At 35.1% G+C, this 27,910-nt stretch overlaps 1 long non-coding RNA gene across 1 annotated transcript in view; it reads left to right on the forward strand.

Annotated features, from left to right (window-relative positions):
• LOC139178064 (uncharacterized) overlaps window positions 1-20,161 on the forward strand; it is a 33,306-nt gene extending 13,145 nt beyond the window's left edge. The window contains exons 2-3 of the long non-coding RNA XR_011562495.1: window positions 13,661-13,796; window positions 17,669-20,161. This is a non-coding gene — a long non-coding RNA (uncharacterized lncRNA). The remainder of the gene's footprint in view (window positions 1-13,660; window positions 13,797-17,668) is intronic.
• Window positions 20,162-27,910: the final 7,749 nt, after the last annotated feature.

The raw sequence follows: 27,910 nt of genomic DNA on the forward strand, positions 1-27,910 counted from the left end.
ACGGTTTTATAGACTCTGTGGGAGAGGGAGAGGGTGGGAAGATTTGGGAGAATGGCATTGAAACATGTAAAATATCATGTATGAAACGAGATGCCAGTCCAGGTTTGATGCATGATACTGGATGCTTGGGGCTAGTGCACTGGGACGACCCAGAGGGGTGGTATGGGGAGGGAGGAGGGAGGAGGGTTCAGGATGGGGAACACATGTATACCTGTGGTGGGTTCATTTTTATATTCGGCAAAACTAATACAATTATGTAAAGCTTAAAAATAAAATAAAATTTAAAAAAAAATGAAGTTAAAAAAAAAGAACAGTTCAACTTTAATATTTTTATATCTATCTTAAAATCTGCAATATATTATCAATATGTAAAATTAACAAATGTTATCAAAATATAATTAATTTAATTTTTAACTAATTAAATTTTAGCACATTTTAAATTCTCAAGAATTTTATAAGTGCTATTAGTTTTATATTTTTATTACAACATATTAAATGTATTTTATATATTTAATGCAATTCTAATTCAATTAAGAATAAAATATTGCTCCTCTGTGAGTTCTCTGTATAATTGGAGAGTTAGACATATAAATAGATAACAAAACAGTGTGTTATTTGCCATACAGAATCATTGCAGAAGGTGCAACAGTAATAGTAACAAAGTAGAGGCGAATTATATTTGGTATTGGATAAAGGTCAGAAAGACCTTTATGGTGGAGATAACATCTAACGTGAATTTAGAAAGTGATTACAGTTTACCATGAGAATAACAATATAGACTTAATTATCTAGGAGTAAATTTAGAATCATTTAAAAGAGGGAAAATGTCCACATACAGAATTTAGACACATAATGCATTATATACAATGTGGGCACTAATAATTCTCTAATCAAAATTATTAAAAATAAGAGCACTTTGAAAACTTTCACTGTTAAGAATAGTATTCTCTGTCAATAATATATTTTTAATGTAAAGATATACCAAAAGATTTGAATGGTTAAGGAGATATTTTGACTAGTAACTCTAGAGATAAATGTAACAGATTTGTGACGAAAGTAACTTAAAGCCCAAAGTGGTTTCCTCTCAACATTGTCTGTTCTTTAATGAATGCATGGAAATGATAATGGATTAAATTATAAACTAAACAATATGAAAATATAGATAAGTCTCTTGGCTTTGCATCTGATTGTGGACACACAAAAAGAATCATTGGCAGAGACTATAGTGAATTTAAAAAAGAAACCCTGAATTGAATGAAACTTTCTATTGAGAGAATATAAAAAATAATTAGCCATCTGAAGAATGCCTTTTGCAAAATACTGAGCTATATCATAAAGCTTATGAAGACATTTTAAGTAAAAGTTAAGGACCCTAATTGGAGATTCTTCATCCCAAACAATAATGTGCCTTGGTAGAGAAAAAGGTCACTTCTTTTTCTGTAATAAACAATCCTAAACTGATCAAATGCATATACATATGCATGGAGATTCCTGAATCTCCAAAGTAAATGTGTAAGTACAGTGTAAGAAGGGAAATATGGGGCACAATAACTTTTCAGTTCATCCTAGGACTAATGAAGCATATGAAAAATAGTGTACACACATCAATTTGTCATCTTTACCTTGAAGCATTGAAAGTTTCCTATCTGACACTGTCAAGGTTGGATGAAAAGTCACATACATCAACAATAGTAAGTACAGAATATGCATAACTGGAGGTCAAGATGTGATTAAAATTAAAGCCAGATTGAATTCATCTCATAGACCATAAATGACAGGTTGAGAATTTTAATGTTATACATTATTTATTTGAGTTTGTCAAATTATTTAAACAGTATTTTAATAAAATTTATACAATTGCTCAATTTACATTTTCTAGATACTTTACATGGGTGTGTATGACTTTGAAACTAAGAAAAAAGAGAAGATATACTCATTTTAGAAATATTTTCCTCAAAAATAATTTTTAAATGTATTAAAACTTAAATCATCATGCTACACTGATGTCACACACATAAGAATGATTTTCATTCTAACAAAACTTGTCAAGTATCTACTTTCTGTGCCAAAATATTTATCCTTTTGTTTGGTGCCTTTGTTTTACAGAGCCACATTTTGCAAAATATCAGTACCTGTGTTTCTTGACATTATCTTAATACTTGTATATAGATAACACTAAGTTATTTAAAAATCAATGCATATAAGAAGCAAATTATCCTCCCAGTGGTTGCCAGTTATAACAACTCTGTGAATTATACTGTGGTACACACATTTTATGAGGTGCTGTGATGATTAATGTATCAACTTTAATGGTCTAAGAGTTGCCCAGATAGCTGGTAAAACATTGTTTCTGAGTATAGCCGTGAAGATGTCTCAAGAAGAGATGATCATTTAATTTATTAGATTAAATAAGGAAAACCAGCCTTACCAATGAGATTGATGGGGACATCACCCAATCTGCTGAGGGTGCAAGTAGAACTAAAAGGCAAAGAAGAGGCAAAAAGTGAGTGTTGTATCTCACTCTCAAGATACAACATCCGTTTTCATGCCCTTGGACCTGAGAGTCCTGCTTCTCATGCCTTTGGACGTTGACTGCATTATACCGCCAACTTTCCTGGATCTGCAGCTTGCAAGCCCCAGATAATCACACATCTCAACCTCCCAAATTGCATGAGCCAATTCCTATAGTGAATCTCTTCCCATAATGAATCTCTTCTTATATATCTATATATCCGATTAGTCTGTTTCTCTGGAGAACTCTAATATGGATGTCATCCACAAATATCATCCTTTCTAAAAATTTTGTCTGAAAACACATGCATATTTTGTCTATTTCCTGAAAACTGTACAAACTTTGCAACTAGTGAATTCTACTTATTATGTAGTATAAGAATCAAATATATAAAATCTAGTTCATGAAACTTTTATCTTGGGTTAACTGCTTTGGAGGAGGAAGTATATTTAAATAAAAATGCTAAAATATTTTTAATGAGTAAAATTAACATACAATTCTAGATTTCTTATTAAGTCCATGTTGGGAAATAAAATTCTTAAGCACATATTACAAATTAAATTATTTGATTTAATATTACATAATAACTATTGGTTATATATTCTAAAAGTACTGTTTGTATGTACTTTGTAAATCTGATGCTATGTAATGTACTGAAGAAAGGAAACATTACCTCAAAATGTTTTAAGAAAATTGGAACTAAGCATATTTTCAAAGTGTTCATGTGAAGAAAGTAAAGCTGTAATATATTTTAATAAAATGTTTTAAATGCTTTGCTCAGAAGAATATTATTGAACTGAAGAGAATAATAATTGAATTATAATTGCATGCCTTTAAAACCAAGATATATTTACTCTCTGTGTGTACATATTAGGATGAAACATTTAGTTGAGCTTTTCCTTAAACCTTACAGAATATTTTCAGTTCTGTAAATAAAGAACTAGTTACCGGATACGTCTTATATAGAGTGTGGAGGCATATTTACAATTATGAAATATAAATGAGTAATTTATTAGTACATACATTAGGAAAAATGTATATAGAAATAAAGGCCAATTTGTAATTCTAAAAATTAAGTTCTAAGAAAGAAATGGCAACCCACTTCAGTATTTTTGCCTAGAGAATTCCATGGACAGAGAGGCCTGGTGGGCTACAGTCGAAGAGTCGGACACGACTGAGCGACTAACACTTTAAACAGTATCTGGACTCCATGGTTATTATTTCTCCCATTATTTAATTTTGTTAGTTTTTCAAAATTTCAGGATTGTTCACACTTACTAATCTTTTTAGGAAGCATTATTTTGTTTTTACTATTAACTTCTCTGCTCCTTGACTGGTGATAATAATATTACCTTGACTGATGGTAGTATTATTTACTAATGCAATTGCATATATGTACCACATCTTTATCCATTCATCTGCCCATGGATATTTAGATTGTTTCCATGTCCTGGCTATTGTAACAGCTAGTGCTGTTGCGAACATAGGGATGCACATATCTTTTTGAATTATAGTTTTGTCTGAATATATGCTCAGGAGTGGGATTGCTGGATCATATGGTAACTCTGGCTTTTTGAGGAACCTCCATACTGTTTTCCATAGTGGCTGCACCAACTTACATTCCCACTAACAGTGTAGGAGGGTTCCCTTCTCTCCACACTTTCTCCAGCATTTGTTATTTGTAGGCATTTTGATCATGGCCATTCTGACCAGTGTGAGGTGTACCTCGCTGTAGTGTTGATTAGCATTCTCTAACAATTAGCAATGCTGAGCATCTTTTCATGTGGTTTTTGGCCATCTGTGTGTCTTCTTTGGAGAAATCTCTAGTTAGGTCTCCTGCCCTATTCTTTTTTTTTTTTTTTTTCTTTTTTTACTTTCAGGATCTTGATTAGTGTGTCATGTGTTTTGTGATTCCAACTATGCTTTCACAATAGAAACCAATATATTAAACATAATGAATAATATCTAATTACCCTAATATGTCTTTTGGTATAAATATGAACAAATTTTGTGTGTTTAAATCTGTAATTTTGATGACTGTTTTGGTGACAGCTTCCATTTTTATTAATTATACATTCTTCTGAGCTACCATTGTTTATGTCTTGATATTAGATAGGGTATGTCTATGTGTTAATATGTTCTCAGAATTATTTTGAGTACTCATACAACTTCACAATTCCTTTTGAAACTTAAAATTACTAATTCAGTAATTGTATTTTAATAAATTTTATTAAAGTTGTGTTAAATTTATAAATTTGGTAGAAATTGACATCTAAACAATTTGTACCTTTCAACTTAAACAAATTATCTTTCTCTTCCATTTGTTCAGTATTTAAAAATCTTACACATATTTTGTTAGATATATTCCTAAGCATATTTTGGTGATTTTATTAATATAGTAGTAGTAATAGTTTAGTTGCTAAGTTGTGTTCAACTCTTGCACCCCTATGGACTATAGCTTCCCAGGCTCCTATGTCCATGGGATTCTCCAGGCAAGAATACTGGAGTGGGTTGCCATTTCCTTCTCTAATCCTTTTTAAATTAATTTTTCTGATTTTAACTACTAGTAACTAGAAATGCTGTGATTTCTGTGTATTTATCTGACTTCTGCCAAAACTGATAAGCACATTTATTCATTCTAATACTTTGTTGTATTCTCTTTATCATCTGTAAATCACTGCAGAATTCATTCTTTACTTTCTGATCTCCATGCTTTTTTCATTGTCCTCTCATTCTTTCTCCCTTCAATCTTCTCCTTACCCTCCCCTTTCTGCTTTATTATGTTTTAAACCTTATTATAAGGACTTGGAGAAGGAAATGGCAATCCCCTCCAGTATTCTTGCCTGGGAAATCCCATGGACAGAGGAGCTTGTTGGGCTATAGTCCATGAAGTCACAAAAGAATTGGACATGACTTAGTAACTAAACAACAATGACAACAACATAAGGATTTAGGATTTAAACTAAAAATATTAAAAAGGTGGAGGTTGAGGAATATAGTGTATTTTTAATCTCTGAGATATGAATACATCTTTAGTCCTTGTTATCTTTTGTCCTTTCCTTGCCCCTCCTCCACTTCCTGCCATCCTCCCTAAGAATATTATTTGTACCAGATGTGGTGCTTTGATTCCATTTTTAATTTGATTCAATAAAATTAACACATTTTCCTTTCAGTTTTAGACAAATAGATTAGGGGAAGTAGGAGTACTCAAGTAATTTAGGTTTGTTAAAGTTTTTTGAAAAGAATGCTCTATTATTTATTTGCATGTAAGCTCTTAAATTGTGTTCTTCAAATATATTCTACATTTTCTTACTTTTTGTCAGAGTATATGTTTCAAAGCAAGGAATTTTAAAATGTATAGCTTTATGGATTCTTCCCATCTCTGCTGAATCTTCTCAAAATTTCCTTTTTGTATTTCAATATAAGATATATTTGGTGCATGAAAATTTGCTTTTTTATTCATGGAGTATTTTTCTGTTAATCATTATTTTAACATTCACACTTTCTCTCACTTATTTTTATCTCAGTTCTGTTATGGTGCAATTAAAAGTGATATATAAAGGTTTTTCAGCAGTGGAAATATTTGCAAGGCAGATAGATAAATATAGATGTAGATATTGATATTTATTTGTTTAATGTTACTACTTAGGGAAGCAATGTACTGACTAGATTCTTTGTGTCATGTATCTAATTTTGCATTTTTTCCCTCTTTTTTCTAAGGCTCAATTTTCTGATTTTCCTATGGGGGAATATTCAGAGTTTTATCTATTATTACTTTAGAAAAGTCAGAATTTTCAAGTACATATAGATCATTACTGATTTATCTCTACTGAATTTGTAGATAGCTTTATTTTACTTAAAGCATGCTGTCTACAGTTATAAGTGACTGACAAGTAATTTTTTAACTATTTTTATTTAATTTCAGTAACATATACGTAACAAAATTTACCATCCTAACCATTTTAATTGTACAGTTCAGGGGTATTAGCTATAGTCCCACTATAGTGTAACCATCACTACCATCCATCTCCAGAACTCTTGTAGAACTGAAACTCTGTATCTGTCACATACTAAATACCTACCCATTCTCCCCTTGTCCTGGCCCCTGACAACCACCACTCCATTTCTGACTCTGAATTTAACTACTAAGGCTATTTCATATACATTAAACCATGTAGTATTTTCCTTTATGTGAACACTTATTTCATTTACCTTAATGTCCGTTCAAGCTGGTTTTAGAAAAGGCAGAGGAACCAGAGATCAAATTGCCAACATCCACTGGATCATGAAAAAAGCAAGAGAGTTGCAGAAAAGCATCTATTTCTGCTTTATTGACTATGCCAAAGCCTTTGACTGTGTGGATCACAATAAAATGTGGGAAATTCTGAAAGAGATGGGAATACCAGACCACCTGATCTGCCTCTTGAGAAATTTGTATGCAGGTCAGGAAGCAACAGTTAGAACTGGACATGGAACAACAGACTGGTTCCAAATAGGAAAAGGAGTTCGTCAAGGCTGTATATTGTCACCCTGTGTATTTAACTTATATGCAGAGTACATCATGAGAAACACTGGACTGGAAGAAACAGAAGCTGGAATCAAGATTGCCGGGAGAAATATCAATAACCTCAGATATGCAGATGACACCACCATTATGGCAGACAGTGAAGAGGAACTAAAAAGCTTCTTGATGAAAGTGAAAGTGGAGAGTGAAAAAGTTGGCTTAAAGCTCAACATTCAGAAAAGGAAGATCATGGCATCTGGTCCCACCACTTCATAGGAAATAGATGGAGAAACAGTGGAAACAGTGTCAGACTTTATTTTTCTGGGCTTCAAAATCACTACAGATGGTGACTGCAGCCATGAAATTAAAAGACGCTTACTCCTTGGAAGGAAAGTTATGACCAACCTAGATAGCATATTCAAAGCAGAGACATTACTTTGCCAACAAAGGTTCATCTAGTCAAGGCTATGGTTTTTCCTGTGGTCATGTATGGATGTGAGAATTGGACTGTGAAGAAGGCTGAGCGCCAAAGAATTGATGCTTTTGAAGTGTGGTGTTGGAGAAGACTCTTGAGAGTCCCTTGGACTGCAAGGAGATCTAACTTGTCCATTCTGAAGGAGATCAGCCCTGGGATTTCTTTGGATGGAATGATGCTAAAGCTGAAACTCCAGTACTTTGGCCACCTCATACGAAGAGTTGACTCATTGGAAAAGGCTCTGATGCTGGGAGGGATTGGGGGCAGGAGGAGAAGGGGACAACAGAGGATGAGATGGCTGGATGGCATCACTGACTCGATGGACGTGAGTCTGAGTGAACTCCGGGAGTTTGTGATGGACAGGGAGGCCTGGCGTGCTGGGATTCATGGGGTCGCAAGGAGTCGGACACGACTGAGTGACTGATCTGATCTGAATGTCCTCAAGGTTCATTCATGTAGTCACATTGTTACAGTGAATAATATTTATATACCACATTTTCTTTATATATTCCTCTGGTGATGGACATTTGGCTTGCTTCTACTTTTTGGATATTGGAAATAATGCTGCTATGACAAGGGTGTACAGATGTCCCATTGAGACTCCATGTTCCATTTTTTGGTATACATACCCAGAGGCAGAATGGCTGAATCATGTGACAATTTTGTTTTTAATTTTTTGAAGAATTGCTATACTGTTTTCCTCAGCAGCTACATTGTTTAGTGTTCCCATCAACATAACACAAGATTCTCCACATCCTCACTAGTACTCATTTGTGGTTTGTTTTGTCAGTAGTAGCTATCCTAAAGGAGAAGGCAATGGCACCCCACTCCAGTACTCTTGCCTGGAAAATCCCATGGGTGGAGGAGCCTGGTGGGCTACAGTCCATGGGGTTGAACAGAGTCGGACACGACTGAAGCGACTTAGCAGCAGCAGCAGCCATCTTAATGGAGAAGGCAATGGCACCCCACTCCAGTACTCTTACCTGGAGAATCCCATGGATGGAGGAGCCTGGTGGGCTGCAGACCCTGGGGTCACTAAGAGTCGGATAAGATTGAGCAACTTCACTTTCACTTTTTACTTTCACACATTGGAGAAGGAATTGGCAACCCACTCCAGTGTTCTTGCCTGGAGAATCCAAGGGACGGGGGGGCGGGGGGGGGGGGAGGCGCCTAGTGGGCTGCCGTCTATGGGGTTGCACAGAGTCGGACACGACTTAAGCGACTTAGCAGCAGCAGCCAACCTAATGGGTTTAAGGTGGTGCCTCATTGTGGTTTTCATCTGCATTCCCTAATGATTAATGATACTGAGCATCTTGTGTGCTTGTTAACCATTTGTATATCTTCTTTACAGAAATTAATTGAAATGTTTTGCTCATTTTTGAATCATCTTATTTTTTTGTCATTCAGTTATAGGAAATCGTATAAATGTATGCTATCCAATGGAATACTAAATTTTCCAAAAGAAAATAGTAAATGGTATATGAGAGAAAACAGTAAAAACATTTTCCTCAGTCATCAATTTAATTAATTTTTGGTAAAGAAGTACTGAATCCATTTTGTAATAAAAAAAGTTTTTTGATCAAAACTCAAGGGTCACTTAGAGATGTAATATACCCATTTTCTTTTTTTTTTTTTTATAAATTTTATTTTATTTTTAAACTTTACAATATTGTATTAGTTTTGCCAAATATTGAAATGAATCCGCCATAGGTATACCCGAGTTCCCCATCCTGAACCCTCGTCCCTCCTCCCTCCCCTACCCTCCCTCTGGGTCATCCCAGTGCACCAGCCCCAAGCATCCAATACCGTGCATCGAACCTGGACTGGCGACTCGTTTCATACATAATATTATACATGTTTCAATGCTATTCTCCCAAATCTCCCCACCCTCTCCCTCTCCCACAAAGTCCATAAGACTGATGTATACATTGGTGTCTCTTTTGCTGTCTCGTACACAGGGTTATTGTTAGCATCTTTCTAAATTCCATATATATGCATTAGTATACTGTATTGGTGTTTTTCTTTCTGGCTTACTTCACTCTGTATAATAGGTTCCAGTTTCATGCATCTCATTAGAACTGATTCAAATGTATTCTTTTTAATGGCTGAGTAATACTCCATTGTGTATATGTACCACAGCTTTCTTATCCATTCATCTGCTGATGGGCATCTAGGTTGCTTCCATGTCCTGGCTATTATAAACAGTGCTGTGATGAACATTGGGGTACATGTGTCTCTTTCCCTTCTGGTTTCCTCAGTGTGTATGCCCAGCAGTGGGATTGCTGGATCATAAGGCAGTTCTATTTCCAGTTTTTTAAGGAATCTCCACACTGTTCTCCATAGTGGCTGTACTAGTTTGCATTCCCACCAACAGTATAAGAGGGTTCCCTTTTCTCCACACCCTCTCCAGCATTTATTGCTTGTAGACTTATGGATTGCAGCCATTCTGACTGGCGTGAAATGGTACCTCATAGTGGTTTTGATTTGCATTTCTCTGATAATGAGTGATGTTGAGCATCTTTTCATGTGTTTGTTAGCCATCTGTATGTCTTCTTTGGAGAAATGTCTATTTAGTTCTTTGGCATTTTCTTTTTATCTTGCTTTTTTCCCCCTTCAAATATACTGTGATTAAAGTAAACAGTACACACATTCAAGTTATGACAGGTGGCAAAATTTTTAAATGTTGAAATATTCCTAAGATAAACTGAAATATGAAAGTGATTTTATTTTCTTTTTTTTAAATTTTATTTTATTTTTAAACTTTATAATATTGTATTAGTTTTGCCAAATATCGAAATGAATCTGCCACAGGTATACATGTGTTCCCCATCCTGAACCCTCCTCCCTCCCCATACCATCCCTTTGGTTCGTCCCAGTGCACCAGCCCCAAGCATCCAGTATCATGCATCGAACCTGGACTGGTGACTTGTTTCATACATGATATTATACATGTTTCAATGCCATGCTCCCAAGTCTTCCCACCCTCTCCCTCTCCCACAGAGTCCATAAGACTGTTCTATACATGAGTCTCTTTTGCTGTCTCGTACACAGGGTTATTGTTACCATCTTTCTAAATTCCAATATTAGATTACTAAAGAGTCAGATACGACTGAGCAACTGAACTGAACTGAATACATTAAAATATATTAATATAAACAGAAGCATAAATTCATGGATTTGAAAGTAAAAATTACATTGATCCTTATACTAAAGAGTAGCATCTTTGAAAATATGACCATGATAATAAAATTATGAAAATTAATTAGAGAATAATATAGTCACTTAAAATAATAAAGGAGGGGGGCTTTCCTGGAGGTCCAGTGGTCAAGACTCCATGCTTCCAATGTGGGTGTCAAGGGTTTGATCCCTGGTCAAGGAATAAGATCCCACATGCCATGTGGCCAAATAATAATAATAATAAAAGGGAAATGCATGCATATCTAAACATTATAAATTAGTGTACTTAATTTGATTAGAAATACTGTGTATATAAAACTGTTAGTCTCTCAGTCGTGTCTGACTCTTTGTGACCCCATGAACCCCACCAGCTCCTCTGTCCATGGGGTTTCCCAGGCAAAAATATTGGAATGTGTTGCATTTCCTCCTCCAAGGGATCCTCCTGACCCTAGGATCAAACCTGGGTCTCCCACACTGCAGGCAGATATACTAAAGCACATTCTAAATGCTTGAGTACATTCTAAAGGCTCACATAGATGATTTGACATGAAAATATAAATTTTAAAAAATTATGTGAAGCAGAAGTAAACCTGAATGTAATCTCTAATGTATAATGATCATAAAACCAAAACAAAACCAAACAGATATATAAAACGAAACACAAACTTAGGGTATTTTAGAATAGAAAGCTTAGGCTTAGTCCCAAGACATTGAGATTTAGCTGACTTCAATTAATTCTAAATTCTGCATTTAAAAAATATGTGTGTGTCTTTTTTTTTTTTTAATACTTGACAGTATTGAAATTTAAAAAGAGCTTAGAATAATTGGTGAAAATAGAAAACATTCAGATGTATTTCATTCTTACCATTACCCATATATGAGTCACATCAAACATTACAGTTTATTTGAGGCCACATTTTTCAACTGATTTCCCTAATGGAGCAAGTTTGATATTTATAACTATGTAAGTATTGTCTACAACATGGACATTTGTATGGTCTGCTGTTTAAGGATATAGGTTTCCAAATCAAAATGCCTGATTAAATTTCTGCTTTGCCACTTACTCTCCATGTGAACTGAAGCAAATGTCTTAGATTTCTAAATTATATCTTTTTATTTATAATGTGGTGGCCATGTTGATAATGAATGGCTATCTTTCATAGAATTACTGTGAAGACTAAAAGGCTAACATACATGAAGTCATATATTTTCTAAAAAGTTCATTATAAGAAAAAAGATCTAGAAAATAGGATTGACTGGTACAACAGTTGAGGTGAATGTGGGTCTAAAGCCCAGCTCTATCACTTACTGATTTCTTAAAGGCTAACTGAACTATAAATTTGTATGTTTATATTTAAAATAGAGATATTATTTATTTCATTTCCCAAAGGTTATTTTGAGTTTTAATTATCTAATGTAGATAAAGAGCTTAGTACAGGGACTAGTGAAAAAACAAAGTCAATATCAACTACTGTTTAAATAAATCATAACCATCAAAATATTGTTTTTGCAATTTCTTCCTTTTGTACACATCAGGGAGGCCTGGCGTGCTGCATTTAATCGGGTTGCAAAGAGTCAGACACGACTGAGCGACTGAACTGAACTGAACTGAACCTCACTCTCACTGTAAACCCAGTTCATATCTCCCAGTGTTTATGGCTCCAAGCCATATGTACATGACTGATTGAAGGGTGATTGAGAACACATATGCCCAGACACACATAACACAAGTATAAGACACAGTGCTTGTGTGTGTGTGTATGTATTTACTGTATACAGATTATATTAATCTAATTTATTTAAATTCTTCCTAAGCTGCCTTACAATATCATGGTATAATACCCTATTCAGTCTGAAACTTGGAGCTATTATTCTTCATTCATACACCCATATAATTAAGCAGCCTTATGGTATTTAAGTTTGATAGATTTTGTACATTACTAAAATTGTTACTTATTTCATATTCTCTATAGTTTTTTTTCCAGTTTTTGTTCTAAAGAACTTTCAGATATTTAGAAGAGATTTATAGGCAAGTCAAAAGCTTTGCAAACATCATTCAAGTCTTCTAATATAATTTGCTCCCAGCTCTAAAAACATCTGTCATTTGATACAATCTTTTATGTTAATTCATGGAAAAAAGTAAAATATCACATAAAATGAGATTTATTTTAGTAAATTATGAAAGCATAGTTTTATTTAACTGACTTAAACAGTTGCTGGTATTGTTCACAAGTTTAGGAAGATAAAAGCCATTTTTAATGAAGAATTTTCTCTCAATTGTGTTATGAAGCTACTGCAGGAACATGTCAGAACCATCAAAATTTATGCAAAGCCTTTTTCACTGGGTAAATCATGGACATTCAAAACGGAACTGCTGTACCTCCTCTTTAGTGTTTTTAAAAATGCAAAATTCATCTAATCTATCTATATCGTGAATCAAGGAACTTTCTCAGGATGATGTTAAAAAAGAAACATGGAATTTATTTTTAAACAGTAGAACAGAAACTTTTAAATTGCAATAAACTGTAGAGTCAATGAAAGTTTACCTAACCTTTGTTACATTATCAAACCCATAGTTTATTTTTAAACGTATCAGTTTCATATTATCACATATATCACATAGTACCTTAATTTTATGCTAGAATTATGAGCTACTTTGATAATTTTCTTAATATTCTAGAATGTATAATATATATTTGTTTAGCTATAAGGGCATTCTCAATGTGTTTTAAAACCCATCTCAATGATTTTTTAAGTTCTAAAGAAAAGCATACATTCATGTTCATATATTTGCTCTAAATTATGTTTAATGTTACAGAAGATTGAAATAAGTTAATAAAATCAATGATTTGAATGTAATGGCTTATTAAATATGAGTGTTAGAATGATTTACTATATAATATCTATTTCAATAATGCAGTGCATAAATATAAAAACATTTTCACAATATATTTGGGTGTAAATTTGATGTAACATTTCCACTTGATTTCAGGCCAACTCCATTTGTTTACTAGATACTAATTATTTAAACCAGGAAATAGAAAAGTATGAAATGAAAGTCAACAAAACATGCCTTCTGAATCCAGGCAGGATATATATGAATGTGGTGATCACAGTTGACTCACCAGGTGAGTATGGCTGGGACAGGAAGGTCGTTATTTATTATTCCAGGGAGAGCTTCCCAGCCAAAAACTGATTCTATCCTCTACGACAGTATACATACTTTGAATTTGTTTCTTTAAATATATGGATCTATATTCTGGCCCCCAAATTTGATTATATTATTCTTGTTAGTACTTAAAAACCCATAACATAGTACTAACCTATATTTGATGAAATTTGACAGTTGGTTAAAGTTTATTTTTGCTTTGTTTTCTTATTCAACAACTGTATTCATTGTCAATAATAGGCAAGGCACTTTGATTTTAGAGGGCTCTACGAGTGAAGTAGTCATAGATCATTTTCCTAAGGAACTGATAGAAGTTTAAATTAAATAACTAAGGAGTTCAGAGAAAAGTGAAATTGTATTATTTAATGGGATCAAAAAATTCTCCAGAGAAATATAGTTCTATCCAGCTGAACCTTGGAGGAAAGGGTGAAACATGTATGTAAGGGTTTAGGGGTAATTCAGAAAGAAGGAGCTGTATGTGCAGAAGAACATTTGAAGCATACAAGAAAACAGGTATCTTATTATCAGCTGGACCACAGGAAGCAGTGAGAATTTATGGTAGGAAAGACTTTGTAGGGATTTCAATGACGGGATAAAGTATTTAAGTGTTATTCATCATGCAGTTGGAAGACGTTAAAATGCTTTCACAGTGAGCAAAAAGATCAGTGTTATCCTGCTGGAAATTAATTAGAAAGCAACATTCCAAAGTATTTTGTGAAAGAAAAATCAAATATCTTGCAACACATGTGCTACGATATAGCAAGTTCTTTTCCCCAACTTCATATTTCCTGAAAATTCATTCTTAAAATGAATAAGGATAGATTAGATGACAAGAGCAGGCCTGTAAACATGAAATGAATTCAATTGATTATCAAAAGTCAAACAAAAGCAAAAACATAATTTTCAACAAATATTGCAAACACCCCATACCTGTTCATTTGAGAATGTTTTTAATTTACACTTATTTAAAATACACACTTGCTGGGTATGTAATTCTAAGCCAAGAGTAGTTTTGTTTTCTCTCAGAGTGTAGAATTGATGATTCCATTGTCCTCGGTCTTCCATTGTTTCTGTTGATGTAGCGCTTTTCTTCCTTCAGTTCAGTTCAGTTCAGTTCAGTCGCTCAGTCGTGTCCAACTCTTTGCAACCCCATGAATCATAGCACGCCAGGCCTCTCTGTCCATCACCAACTCCCAGAGTTCACTCAGACTCATGTCCATCAAGTTGGTGATGCCATCCAGTCATCTCATCCTCTGTCATCCCCTTCTCCTCCTGCCCCCAATCCCTCCCAGCATCAGAGCCTTTTCCAGTGAGTCAGCTCTTCACATGAGGTGGCCAAAGTATTGGAGTTTCAGCTTCAGCATCAGTCCCTCCAAAGAACACCCAGAACCGATCTCCTTTAGAATGGACTGGTTTTATCTCCCTGCAGTCCAAGGGACTCTCAGGAGTCTTCTTTAACACCACAGTTCAAAAGCATCAATTCTTTGGTGCTCAGCTTTCTTCACAGTCCAACTTTCACATCCATACATGACCACTGGAAAAAATGTTGTTATACATATTTACTTTTTTTTTTCTTTTTTTTTAGCTTTAGAAGTGTTCTGTAATAATTTTCAACTTATATGCCTTTTCAAATGAATGTGATAGTTTTAAAATTTTGAGGGAAACTGTACAGAGCAAAACAAATATCTGAGCAAATTAAACAAAACCTCATTTCTTTCCCTAAAGATTTGACCTGATTATGTTCAGCTCATTTTATTTTATTTTTTTTTTGTATTAAACATGCATTTTTATTATATACATGGCATATATTCTTTTTTTAATTTAATTTTATTTTTAAATTTTACATAATTGTATTAGTTTTGCCAAATATCAAAATGAATCCGCCACAGGTATACATGTGTTCCCCATCTTGAACCCTCCTCCATCCTCCCTCCCCATACCATCCCTCTGGGTCGTCCCAGTGCACTAGCCCCAAGCATCCAGTATCGTGCATCAAACCTGGACTGGCAACTCGTTTCATACATGATATTTTACATGTTTCAATGCCATTCTCCCAAATCTTCCCACCCTCTCCCTCTCCCACAGGGTCCATAAGACTGTTCTATACATCAGTGTCTCTTTTGCTGTCTCGTACAACGGGTTATTGTTACCATCTTTCTAAATTCCCTATATATGTGTTATTATACGGTATTGGTGTTTTTCGTTCTGGCTTACTTCACTCTGTATAATAGGCTCCAGTTTCATCCACCTCATTAGAACTGATTCAAATGTATTCTTTTTAATGGCTGAGTAATACTCCATTGTGTATATGTACCATAGCTTTCTTATCCATTCATCTGCTGATGGGCATCTAGGTTGCTTCCATGTCCTGGCTATTATAAACAGTGCTGCGATGAACATTGGGGTACACGTGTCTCTTTCCCTTCTGGTTTCCTCAGTGTGTTATGATATAATCATGTGAGTGTCTGGAGTAGCTTTACAGTATGTTTTAATTCTGATAGTATAAATCTTATTAATTTTGTTCCTCTTAATCTTGTCTAGGATTTTCTAGGCATTTTGTATTTCCCTGGGCTTCCCTTTTAGCTCAATTGGTAAAGAATCTGCCTGCAGTGCAGGAGACCTGGGTTTGATTCCTGGGTTGGGAAGATCCCCTGGAGAAGGAAATAGCAACCCACTCCAGTATCCTTGCCTGGAAAACTCATGGACAGAGGAGCCTGGTGGGTTGCAGTCCTCGGGGTCGCAAAGTGTCAGGCACGATTGAGCGACTAACACTTACTAACTTACTTGTATTTCCCTCTAAATTTTAGAATCAATATTGAAAAGAGAATTCCACATAAAACTATTGAGATTTTTCTTATGCTCTTTTTGTATATCTAAATCAATTTGGTAAGAATTAATATTGTGTTATTATGCTGCTGCTGCTAACAAGAGCTCAGTCGTATCTGACTCTTTGCAACCCATGGACTCTAGCCTGCCAGGCACCTCTGTTCATGGGATTTTTCCAGGCAAGAATATCTGAGTGGGTTGCCATTTCTTCCTCCAGGGGATCCTCCCAACCCAGGGATTGAATCCGTCTCTTGCATCTGCTGCATTGGCAGGCAGATTCTTTACCACTAGCGCTAATAGAGTCTTTCAATCCATGAACTTACAGTATTTCTACATTTACAAAGGTCTTTGTTTTACTCTGTGGTGTTTCATAGTTTTAAGGATGTTAGTGTTCTATAGTTTGTATTAGATAAACATTCTGCTGCTGCTGCTGCTAAGTCGCTTCAGTCGTGTCTGACTCTGTGTGACCCCATAGACGGCAGCCCACCAGGCTCCCCCGTCTCTGGGATTCTCCAGGCAAGAACACTGGAGTGGGTTGCCACTTCCTTCTCCAATACATGAAAGTGAAAAGTGAAAGTGAAGTTGATCAGTCGTGTCCAACTCTTTGCAACCCCATGGACTGCAGCCCACCAGGCTCCTGCATCCATGGGATTTTCCAGGCAAGAGTACTAGAGACCTAGAATATGTTAAGAGCACAGGAATCATCTGTTCAAGTGTCATTATGTGAATGACTTTAATATCTAAAATATTCTGTTATACAACCTGAAAATTCAGAAGGCATAATGCCAGTGTGCTAGATTTTTAAAATAAAATGGAAATTTTATGTTGATTTTTTCCAGGAAAACTACCAAATTTATGTATTCATTTTCTAGTTTTTGTTTACTTGTTTGTTTATAGTTCCTTTAGAGTATAATTTGCACACAGTTTGGTTTTTCAAAAATAATTAAATTTTTAATTCTTTACCAGTATTAATTTCATTTCCTTTGTTTTTTTTTATTTGCATAGGTGACCTTCAATACAATATATTAAAAACTGAAGACACTGGAAATTATATTTTCTTTTCAAACTCAGAAGAAAGCTGATTTCTTAAGTAGAATGTTAGTTGCATATTTTTATATCTTTCCAGACTTAAGATGCTCCTATTCTGCATATTTTTAAGATTTACTTTAATCGTCATCTGTGTTTGCTTTATCAATTATTTCAATATTTTATTTAGCAAAAAGATCTTGTTGATTTTTTATTCTCAATATGCTGAATTACTTTGAATAATTTTTGAGTGTTAACTAATTTGAATTTTTTATAGTAAACCCCATATAGTAATGAAATATTTATGGATTGTGTTGCATCATAGTTTATTTGGAATTTTTGTGTTCATGTAAATAGAACATATTGCCTTTACATTTTTTTCCTGGCAGATGTTTGTTAATGGCTATTTTCTGTATACACTGTGTTCTATCTCTTTCGGTAAAGAGTCCATGTGTTCTTGAAAAGAACATGTTGGATGTGGTATCACTAAAGAACCTTCTTTAGCAATTATCTAGATGATTTGACAGTTGAGCAGATGTGGATTACTGGTTTTTAGCAAAATTTAAAGCCTGATACTTCAATGCTGACACAAAAAGAACATTCTAAAAATTATTGATTTTGGTCCTTAAATGGATGAATCAACCCTCTAAAAAGGAGAAACCTATGTTAATGCAGCCTGGCATGCGGCAGTCTATGGGGCTGCAAAGACTCAGACACAACTGGACGACTAAACAGTGTTAATGTATTTAGCTAAACAAATGTTGAATTCGTCTGCAAATACATTTCTGGGAGACTTGAAAATCTGCTGAGGACCATATTATAAACTTTTCTTTTCCTCCTGCATTTCAATTATTTAGACCTGTGTCCTAGCCCAGGCCTAATTGTTATTGTACAAAAGAAAAAAATCCTTCTAAGATCAATGGTCATGTCTCTAAGAAACAGGTTTCACAATTATGCTCCTTTTGCTTACGTTTCCAGTGAGTCTTTAATTTATAGTACCTTCCTTCTTTTGTGAAAGAGTAAATATAGAAGACCAATATCCTTATTAGAAAATAAACTGGGGAATTTGATTTAGTTTGAGAGCCACAAGGACCTGTTGATGGGAATAATCAATAAGAATAGAAAAGTGTTTTATTTGAGGGCCAAACTGAGCATTATGGCCCTTGAGACACAGATTGAAGAAGCCCTTGAATTGTATTCTGCTGGACTACAAAATAAATGATGTTTCTATAGAGGCAAAACTCTCAAAAGTACATACAATATTTGCCAAAAATTAGGATTGGATGTTGCAAGAAGTAAGGATGCTTCATAAGTAAGAATTGGTTGGAGTCCAAAACGGTTGCATAGTTACAAGGGAGGCCTTGAAGTCATAAGGTTGAAGCTGGCAGCTGCTAGCAAGTATTGTTTGAGAATGACTGGTCACATCCTTGACCTGAAAGTTTAGAAAATCAAGTTCTCAGTAATGCAGAAATGTTGTCTAAAACCACATCCATAAAAATCAATCAATCTACCCAGACACAATGGCCTTGCAGCTACATTTTGAATGCCTGAAACATAGTTACTGCATTTTGATTTTCAAATGTGTTTTTTTTTTCTTTAATAGTTAAAAGCAGAGGTACAGTATATGTGTAAAGTAGCCATAAAACAGGCCATTTTAGTTAGTTTAAGTTAAATCATATATAAGCCAGAACTACTTCTCCATACATTGATGTGTGAAAAGTTGTTCTATCAGACCTCCTATTAAATACAGTTCAGCCATGAGCACCCTTAGCCTCTAAGCAACAGACAGACTATGTAGGCTAAGACACAGTATAAAGGGGAGCTGACAAGTGCTATCTTTGAGAAAGCCACTCCCAAGAATAGAAATAGCACCAATATTAAACAGGCATGTTGTATTGCTTCACCAATGCTACAGCAGGGCTTTGTGACAAACACTCCCAGCTCAGTACTTTCAAACAGCACATGCTTTTCTCTATTTCCAGTCTATGTGTTAGGAGGGTGGCTCTGTTTAAGCTACTGGCCAACTTGGCTGGGCTTCAGTCTGCAGTAGGTTTTAGGTTTGTTCCTTGGTCTCTGTGGGCTTCCCTGGTAGCTCAGATGGTGAACAATCTAACTGAAATGCAGGAGACCTGGGTTCGACCCCTGGGTCAGGAAAATCCCCTGGAGAAGGGAATGGCTACCCACTCCAGTATTCTTGCCTGGAAAACCCCATGGACAGGAGCCTGGTGGACTCTAGCCCATGGAGTAACACTTTCAACACTTGCTCCATCTCTGCATTCTTTTTGTACCAGCACCTAGCTAAACATGCTTTTCTCATGACAGATCACTGAAGCACAGACTGGAATCAAGCAATGCTACTTAAAGCCCTGGCTTCAAAACTGGCCTGGTAATTCTGCCCATATTTTCTTGCCCAAAGCAAGTCACATGAATACAGATAAATCAGAAGGACTGAAAAGTATGTAAAATAGAGCATACTGTCACTCAGTTGGTAAAGAATCCTCCTGCAATGTGGGAGACCTGGGTTTGATCCCTGGGTTGGGAAGATCCCCTGGAGAAGGGAGTAGCTACTGACTCCAGTATTCTGGCCTGGAGAATTCCATGGACTATACAGTCCATGGGGTTGCAATGAGCAACTTTCACTTTCAGAGCATTAGAAACTCACATGCAAAGTATGAATATACAATTCCAATACAGGGAGAGAGTAGAAAACTGAGGAGAATACCCCCCAACATACACACACACACACACACACACAAGCATTGCCATTCTGTTCAAATCTAGGAATCAGACAACAAGATATACCTCCTCAGTAGTGGAATCAGTAAAAAGTTAGTGAAAGGTTTAGGGTTAGAAATGTATCTCTGTTCACAGAATAAAAATACCAATAATGGGAAGAAAAATGTTCCTTTAAAAACTAGTACATAATTATTGCTGTACTGGGTGAAGATGTAATACAGTCAGTACAAAAACAAGTTTAAGTACGATCTTTTCAGAGAGTCAGGAAGTGTTACTTCTTCTTAACTGGAAATGAGAGACAATGATCATTTTATGTGTCAAAGATCACACGCATTGCAGTTTCTACAGGCCTCATTCCTTGACAGCATAAATAAATTTAGAGGAATTGGAACAAAGATTCTTTGAACTCCCATTGTTCTACTTGAAGTTATTACGTCACAGGGTTTGCTCCAAAATTTATGTTAGGACTAAGGCCTTTTGTATAATTTGGACTTCTCACAAGAAAATACAATTCCAAGATTCATTGTGTGAGTGAATTGATTGTCTCATTTTTGGAAACTGCTTGTTTTACTATAATGCAGGAGAATTTAACTGGACAAAATAGTGATATGTACATTGTCAGATTATCAGTTCAGACACTTTTCAGGGATGATAGCTTTGAAAAAAAACTTAAAAGAGGCTAAAAAGGGGAAAAATAAATATAGAAACATATTAAGTTTTTCTTAAGTGCCTTTTGGGAGCATAATTTAAAATAACTCCTGGAATGAATAATACTTTAAACTTATCTAAATAGAAGCAGAACAAAGAGCATATTCCTGATTTAGAATCTTTGTTCATTTATCTGCCTTAAAATTTTATAAAGTTACTTTGCCTTCAAAAACCTACATAAAACTAATTGACTTCCTGTAGCACCATTCACAAAAACTTTTCACAAAGTAAGCAAAAATAGGTGATTGTAATTGATGAAGGTTAAATTTTGCCTGTAGCAACAGAAATCTTTGTTTTTAATATAGATTTTTACTGAAACTTTTTAAAGATTATAAGCTATATGAAGTTGCCCATATCCATTCGGTATTGATAATATTTAAAGCTAATAGATTTCATCAGCAACAAAATATCACTTGTTCATTTAATAGATTAACATTGATATTACTTCTTTTAAAAGATTCAGGATAGGTTATAAGACATTCAGTCCAGCTCTGTGTAAGATAAGTATTATATATATCACAGATACATATATTATATGCTTGTATTATACAATATATATGTATGATATGTATGTATTATACAATGTGTCTATGATAGCAAAAGATTATTATAGTTCATATAAATAATACATTATTAAAATATACTGTGAAAATTAAACTTTAATTCAAAGAAATATACAACAGGATAAGAAGGTATAGCTATCTATAATGCAAATAGAGAAAATGAAATAAAATTTTTTTTGTTTTTTTTTTAAATTGTATTTTATTTTTAAACTTTACAATATTGTATTGGTTTTGCCAAATATCAAAATGAATCCGCCACAGGTATACATGCATTCCCCATCCTGAACCCTCCTCCCTCCTCCCTCCCCATACCATCCCTCTGGGTTGTCCCAGTGCACCAGCCCCAAGCATCCAGTATCATGCATCAAACCTGGACTGGCGACTCGTTCCATATATGATTATACGTATTTCAATGCCATTCTCCCAAATCATCCCACCCTCTCCCTCTCCCACAGAGTCCAAAAGACTGTTCTATACATCAGTGTCTCTTTTGCTGCCTCGTATACAGGGTTATTGTTACCATCGTTCTAAATTCCATATATATGCATTAGTATACTGTATTGGTGTTTTTCTTTCTGGCTTACTTCACTCTGTATAATAGGCTCCAGTTTCTAACCCTAACCCTAACCCTAATTTCTTGATTAATCCACAGAAAAAGGAAAGAAGGAGAGGAATTTTACTTAGCAAGGCAAAAAATAGTGAATGATTCTTACACTCAACAGCATGCATGGAGCTCAAGATGCTGAGTAGGGTTTAAGAAGCAGGACAATGAAAACCCATACAAATAGCGGGGTGTGTTTGTGTGTCTGTGTGTGTTTTGGACAAACCTAATGTTTCATGAGAAAAACACCCCAGAATTTGATTGCCACCGGATGAAATTAAGAAAACGGAAACAAGGAAAATTCTGGCATAAGAAAATGTGTTCCATACATTGATAGAGGTGTAGGTTACATGGATGACTCTCACTTGTCTGAACTATCAAATTTAAATATACAAATAAACTTAATAAAATTGTTTTCCATAGTAATATGAGTGTTTCTAAAACATTTTCTGTGAGCTCCAGACTTGGGGAAAAAATAGTAATTTCATTGATTTTCTTTTATCACAAATGAAGCAGGGGTTTATAAACATGAAGAGGACAGACTAGAATGCCCACTCAGTGCAGATTGAATTGGAATTGTCGGTGCTAGTATAAATTAAAGACTATAAGTACAGATTAGTACATAAAACTTTATATATACACACATCTTTATACATGTAGTTTTATATATTTGTATATATAAAAAAGCTATATATGGTTTTATATATTTGTATATATGTATGTGGGGCTTCCCTGGTGGTACTAGTGGTAAAGAACCCATCTGCCAATGCAGGAGACATAAGAGATGTGGATTTGATCTGAGTCAAGAAGATCCCCTGGAAGAAGATTTGGCGACCCGCTCCAGTATGCTTGCCTGGAGAATCCCCATGGATAGAGGAGCCTGGCAGGCTACATTCCATAGTGTCTTGTATATATGAACCTAAAATTCATACATAATTGTATGTATATGTGTATCGCATATGTACATTTGTACTTCTTTCTAGTTCTGCTTTCTGAGAACACCCAGAAGAAATGACACACCAATGTCAATGAGCACACATAACATCCATATCTTAGTTTTTAGACAAATTAATACTTTTTTCTGAAGCAGTTTGATTGTAGTAAAATTGAACAGAGTGGAGATAATTCCCATATATCTATGCATCTTTCTCCCCTCAGTTTCCCCTGTTATCATCTTGTATTAGGATGAAATTTTGTTGTGTCGATGAACTAACACTAATACATTATTGTTAGCTAAAATTCACATTTGACATCAAAGTTTGTTTGTATTATATACTCTACACTTTTTGATGAATGAATAATGACCTAGATCCAGCATTACAATAATTTCACTGCCCTGATCTACTAATTTATTCCTTTTTCTCTCCACACCTACCTTGGCATCCTGGAGATCACGGATCCTTTTACTGTGTCCACAGTTTTGCCTTTTACAGAGTGTCATATAGTCGGAGTCAAGTAATATGTTGCCTTTTTTGATTGGCTTCTTTGGTTAGCAACATGCAATTAACACTCCTCCATCTCTTTTCACAGCTTGAGAACGTGTTTCTGTTTATTACTGAATGGTATAGTATTTAATGGATTTACCACCGTTAGTTTATCCACTCACTGAAGAACATCTTGGTTGCTTCCAAATTTTGGCAACCTTGCATATAATTGCTATAAATTTTAGTGTGAAATTTTCACATAGGCAGAAGTTTTGAGCTCATTTGGATAAATGCCTTGGAGCACAGTTGTTAGATTTTCTGGTAAGACTACGTTTAGCTATACGGCAGATTCAGGTTCAATCCAAGGTTTAGCTGTGTAAGAAACTAACAAACTGTCTTCCAAAGCGGCTGTTCCATTTTGCATTCCCATAACCAATAAATGAGAATTCCTGCTGCTCCATATCCTCACCAGCATTTAGTGTTGTCAGTGGTTTAGACTTTAGCCTTTATAATAGGTGTGTGATGACATCTCTTTGCTGCTGTTGTTTTCAATTTTCTAAAGACATATGTTGAAAATGTGTTTGTATATTTACCACTTGTATATTTTCTTTGATATTTGTTCAGATATTTTCCCTCTTGTTGATAGTTTAATTTGTTTTCTTGTTGAGTTTTTAAGAGTTCTTAATATATTTTAGATAATAATCCTTTATCAGTTAAATATTTTGCAATCTCTTCCAACATGATTTGTATATTTATTCCCTTAATAGTGTCTTTCACAGAGAAGTTTTTAATAATGACTTCCAACTTCTTCTTCCCCTTCATAGATTGTGCCTTGGTAGTGTTAAAAAAAAAAAGTCAATGCCAAACTCTAGATACCCTAGATTTTCTCCTGTGTTATCTTCTACGAACTCTATGGTTTTGTATTATACATATATGTCTATAATCAATTTGTAGTTCCTATATAAAATTTTTAGGTTTTTAAATTATTTTTACAGGTGTATGCCTAGTTTTTACAGCATATTTCTTCAAAAAGTATTCTTATCCATTGAATATCTTTTCTCCTTTGTGAAAGATCAGTTGCCTATATGTATATAGGTCTATTTCTGGCCTCTCTATTCTATTTCATTGATCTAGTTGTCTATTCTTTTGCTAATATCATCTTAATTTTTTTCTTTTTAAAAGAAAATAAAATTAACACGTAAATCAACTACTTATTTGAGCACAGTTGATTTATAATGTTGTGTTAGTTTCAGATGTACACACAGTACATATTACTTTGATTACTGTAGCTTTGTACTTACTCTTGAAATCACATACTGTTCAGATCAGATCAGATCAGTCACTCAGTCATGTCTGACTCTTTGGGACCCCATGAATTGCAGCACGCCAGGCCTCCCTGTCCATCACCAACTCCCGGAGTTCACCCAGACTCACGTCCATCGAGTCAGTGATGCCATCCAGCCATCTCATCCTCTGTCGTCCCCTTCTCCTCTTGCCCCCAGTCCCTCCCAGCATCAGAGTCTTCCAATGAGTCAACTCTTCACTTGAGGTGGCCAAAGTACTGGAGTTTCAGCCTTAGCATCATTCCTTCCAAAGAAATCCCAGGGCTGATCTCCTTCAGAATGGACTGGTTGGATCTCCTTGCAGTCCAAGGGACTCTCAAGAGTCTTCTCCAACACCACACTTCAAAAGCATCAATTCTTCGGCGCTCAGCCTTCTTCACAGTCCAACTCTCACATCCATACATGACGACAGGAAAAACCATAGCCTTGACTAGATGAACCTTTGTTGGCAAAGTAATGTCTCTGCTTTTGAATATGCTATCTAGGTTGGTCATAATTTTCCTTCCAAGGAGTAAGTGTCTTTTAATTTCATGGCTGCAGTCACCATCTGCAGTGATTTTGGAGTCCCCCCAAAATAAAGTCTGACACTGTTTGCACTGTTTCCCCATCTATTTCCCATGAAGTGATGGGACCGGATGCCATGATCTTCGTTTTCTGAATGTTGAGCTTTAAGCCACTTTTTCACTCTCCATTTTCACTTTAATCAAGAGGCTTTTGAGTTCCTCTTCACTTTCTGCCATAAGGGTAGTGTCATCTGCATATCTGAGGTTATTGATATTTCTCCCGGCAATCTTGATTCCAGCTTGTGTTTCTTCCAGTCTAGCATTTCTCATGATGTACTCTGCATATAAGTTAAACAAACAGGGTGACAATATACAGCCTTGATGTACTCCTTTTTCTTATTTGGAAACAGTCTGTTGTTCCATGTCTGGTTCTAACTGTTGCTTCCTGACCTGCATACAAATTTCTCAAGAGGCAGGTCAGGTGGTCTGGTATTCCCATCTCTTTCAGAATTTTCCACAGTTTATTGTGGTCCACACAGTCAAAGGCTTTGGCATAGTCAATATAGCAGAAATAGATGTTTTTCTGGAACTCTCTTGCTTTTTCCATGATCCAGCAGATGTTGGCAATTTGATCTCTGGTTCCTCTGCCTTTTCTAAAACCAGCTTGAACATCAGGAGTTCACGGTTCACATATTGCTGAAGCCTGGCTTGGAGAATTTTGAGCATTACTTTACTAGCGTGTGAGATGAGTGCAATTGTGAGGTAGTTTGAGCATTCTTTGGCATTGCCTTTCTTTGGGATTGGAATGAAAACTGACCTTTTCCAGTCCTGTGGCCATTGCTGAGTTTTCCAAATTTGCTGGCATATTGAGTGCAGCACTTTCACAGCATCATCCTTCAGTATTTGGAATAGCTCAACTGGAATTCCATCACCTCCACTAGCTTTGTTCATAGTGATGCTTTCTAAGGCCCACTTGACTTCACATTCCAGGATGTCTGGCTCTAGGTCAAAGTCCTATGAATTTGTTCTCACTTGAGGTTGTGTTAGCTGTTCTTTTTTTCATTTCCATATGTAATTTAGAATGTAGTACAGTTTGTTAACATCCAAATAATATTGGGGTTTTGATTGACTTTTCATTAACTCTGTGAAGAACTGACATCTTGACAGTATTGAGTCTTCTAATACATACATATATATTCTTCATTTAATGAAAGCTTCTTTGATGTCTTTTACCAGAGATTTATTTTTTTTTAAGATTTTTTGATGTTGACCATTTTTAAAGTGCTTGTTAAATTTGTTACAATATTGTTTTTGCTGTTTATGTTTTTGTTTTTTGCCACAAGGCATATGTGATCTTAGCTCCACAACCAGGGATTCTGCATTGGAAGGTGGGAAAAAAAAAAAAAAAAAGCCTAACCATTGGACCACCAGGGAAGTTCCTTACCAGAGATTTATTGTTTTCTTTATATATAAAATTTGCCTATTAGGTTTATGCTTAAAGTTTTTGCAGTTAAATAGTATCATGTTTAAATTTAAAATTCCAATTATTTGTTGTTATTTATAAGAGAACAAATGACTCATGTAACACACTTGCATCTTGCAATGTTTCCATAAGTGCTTACTAGTTACTAGGAGTTTTTTATTGGCTTTTTGGGATTTTTAACTAAGACAGTCATGTACTTTGCAAACCACTACAGTTTTATTTCTTCCTTCTCAATCTGTATACCTCTTTTGTTCTTTTCTGATTATATTAGCTAGGACTTCCAGTACAATATTGACTGGGGAGGGGTGAAAGTAGACATTCTGGCTTTGGTCCCATATTTTAACTTTTAAATATCATTTTCCACTGAAAGAATCCAAGGATCATTAGAGAAAACTCTTTTTCCTGATAAACTTAGGCTGAGAAAAATAAGATGAAATTCTAATACCTCAGGGTGCTAGAAATGAGAGAAACAGTCAAGAAAACAATGTAGACAGAAGGAAAAGAAATATGGGCCAGCCTAAAGAGGCTTTCAGTGGGGACATCTAGGATAATTTGGACATAAAATAAATAGTGGTTGCAATTGATTATAATTCACTTAATAAAGTTTCATTAGCTATTAGTGTTATAAACAAATGAACAGAGTTAAAGAGAAGAAAAAGTACTTTCTTGAAAAAAAAATCAGCTAATAAATACATAAAGAATGATGTAATTATATAATCATTGTGCCTGTGTGCTTAGTTGCTCAGTAGTGTCCGACTCTGTGACCTCCTGGACTGTAGCCCACCAGGCTCCTCTGTCCATGGGATTTTCCAGAATACTGGTGTGGGTTGCTATTCCCTTCTCCAGAGGATCTTCCTGAC

The sequence above is a fragment of the Bos indicus genome, chromosome 20, assembly GCF_029378745.1.
Source record: "Bos indicus isolate NIAB-ARS_2022 breed Sahiwal x Tharparkar chromosome 20, NIAB-ARS_B.indTharparkar_mat_pri_1.0, whole genome shotgun sequence".
NCBI classification, from domain to species: domain Eukaryota; kingdom Metazoa; phylum Chordata; class Mammalia; order Artiodactyla; family Bovidae; genus Bos; species Bos indicus.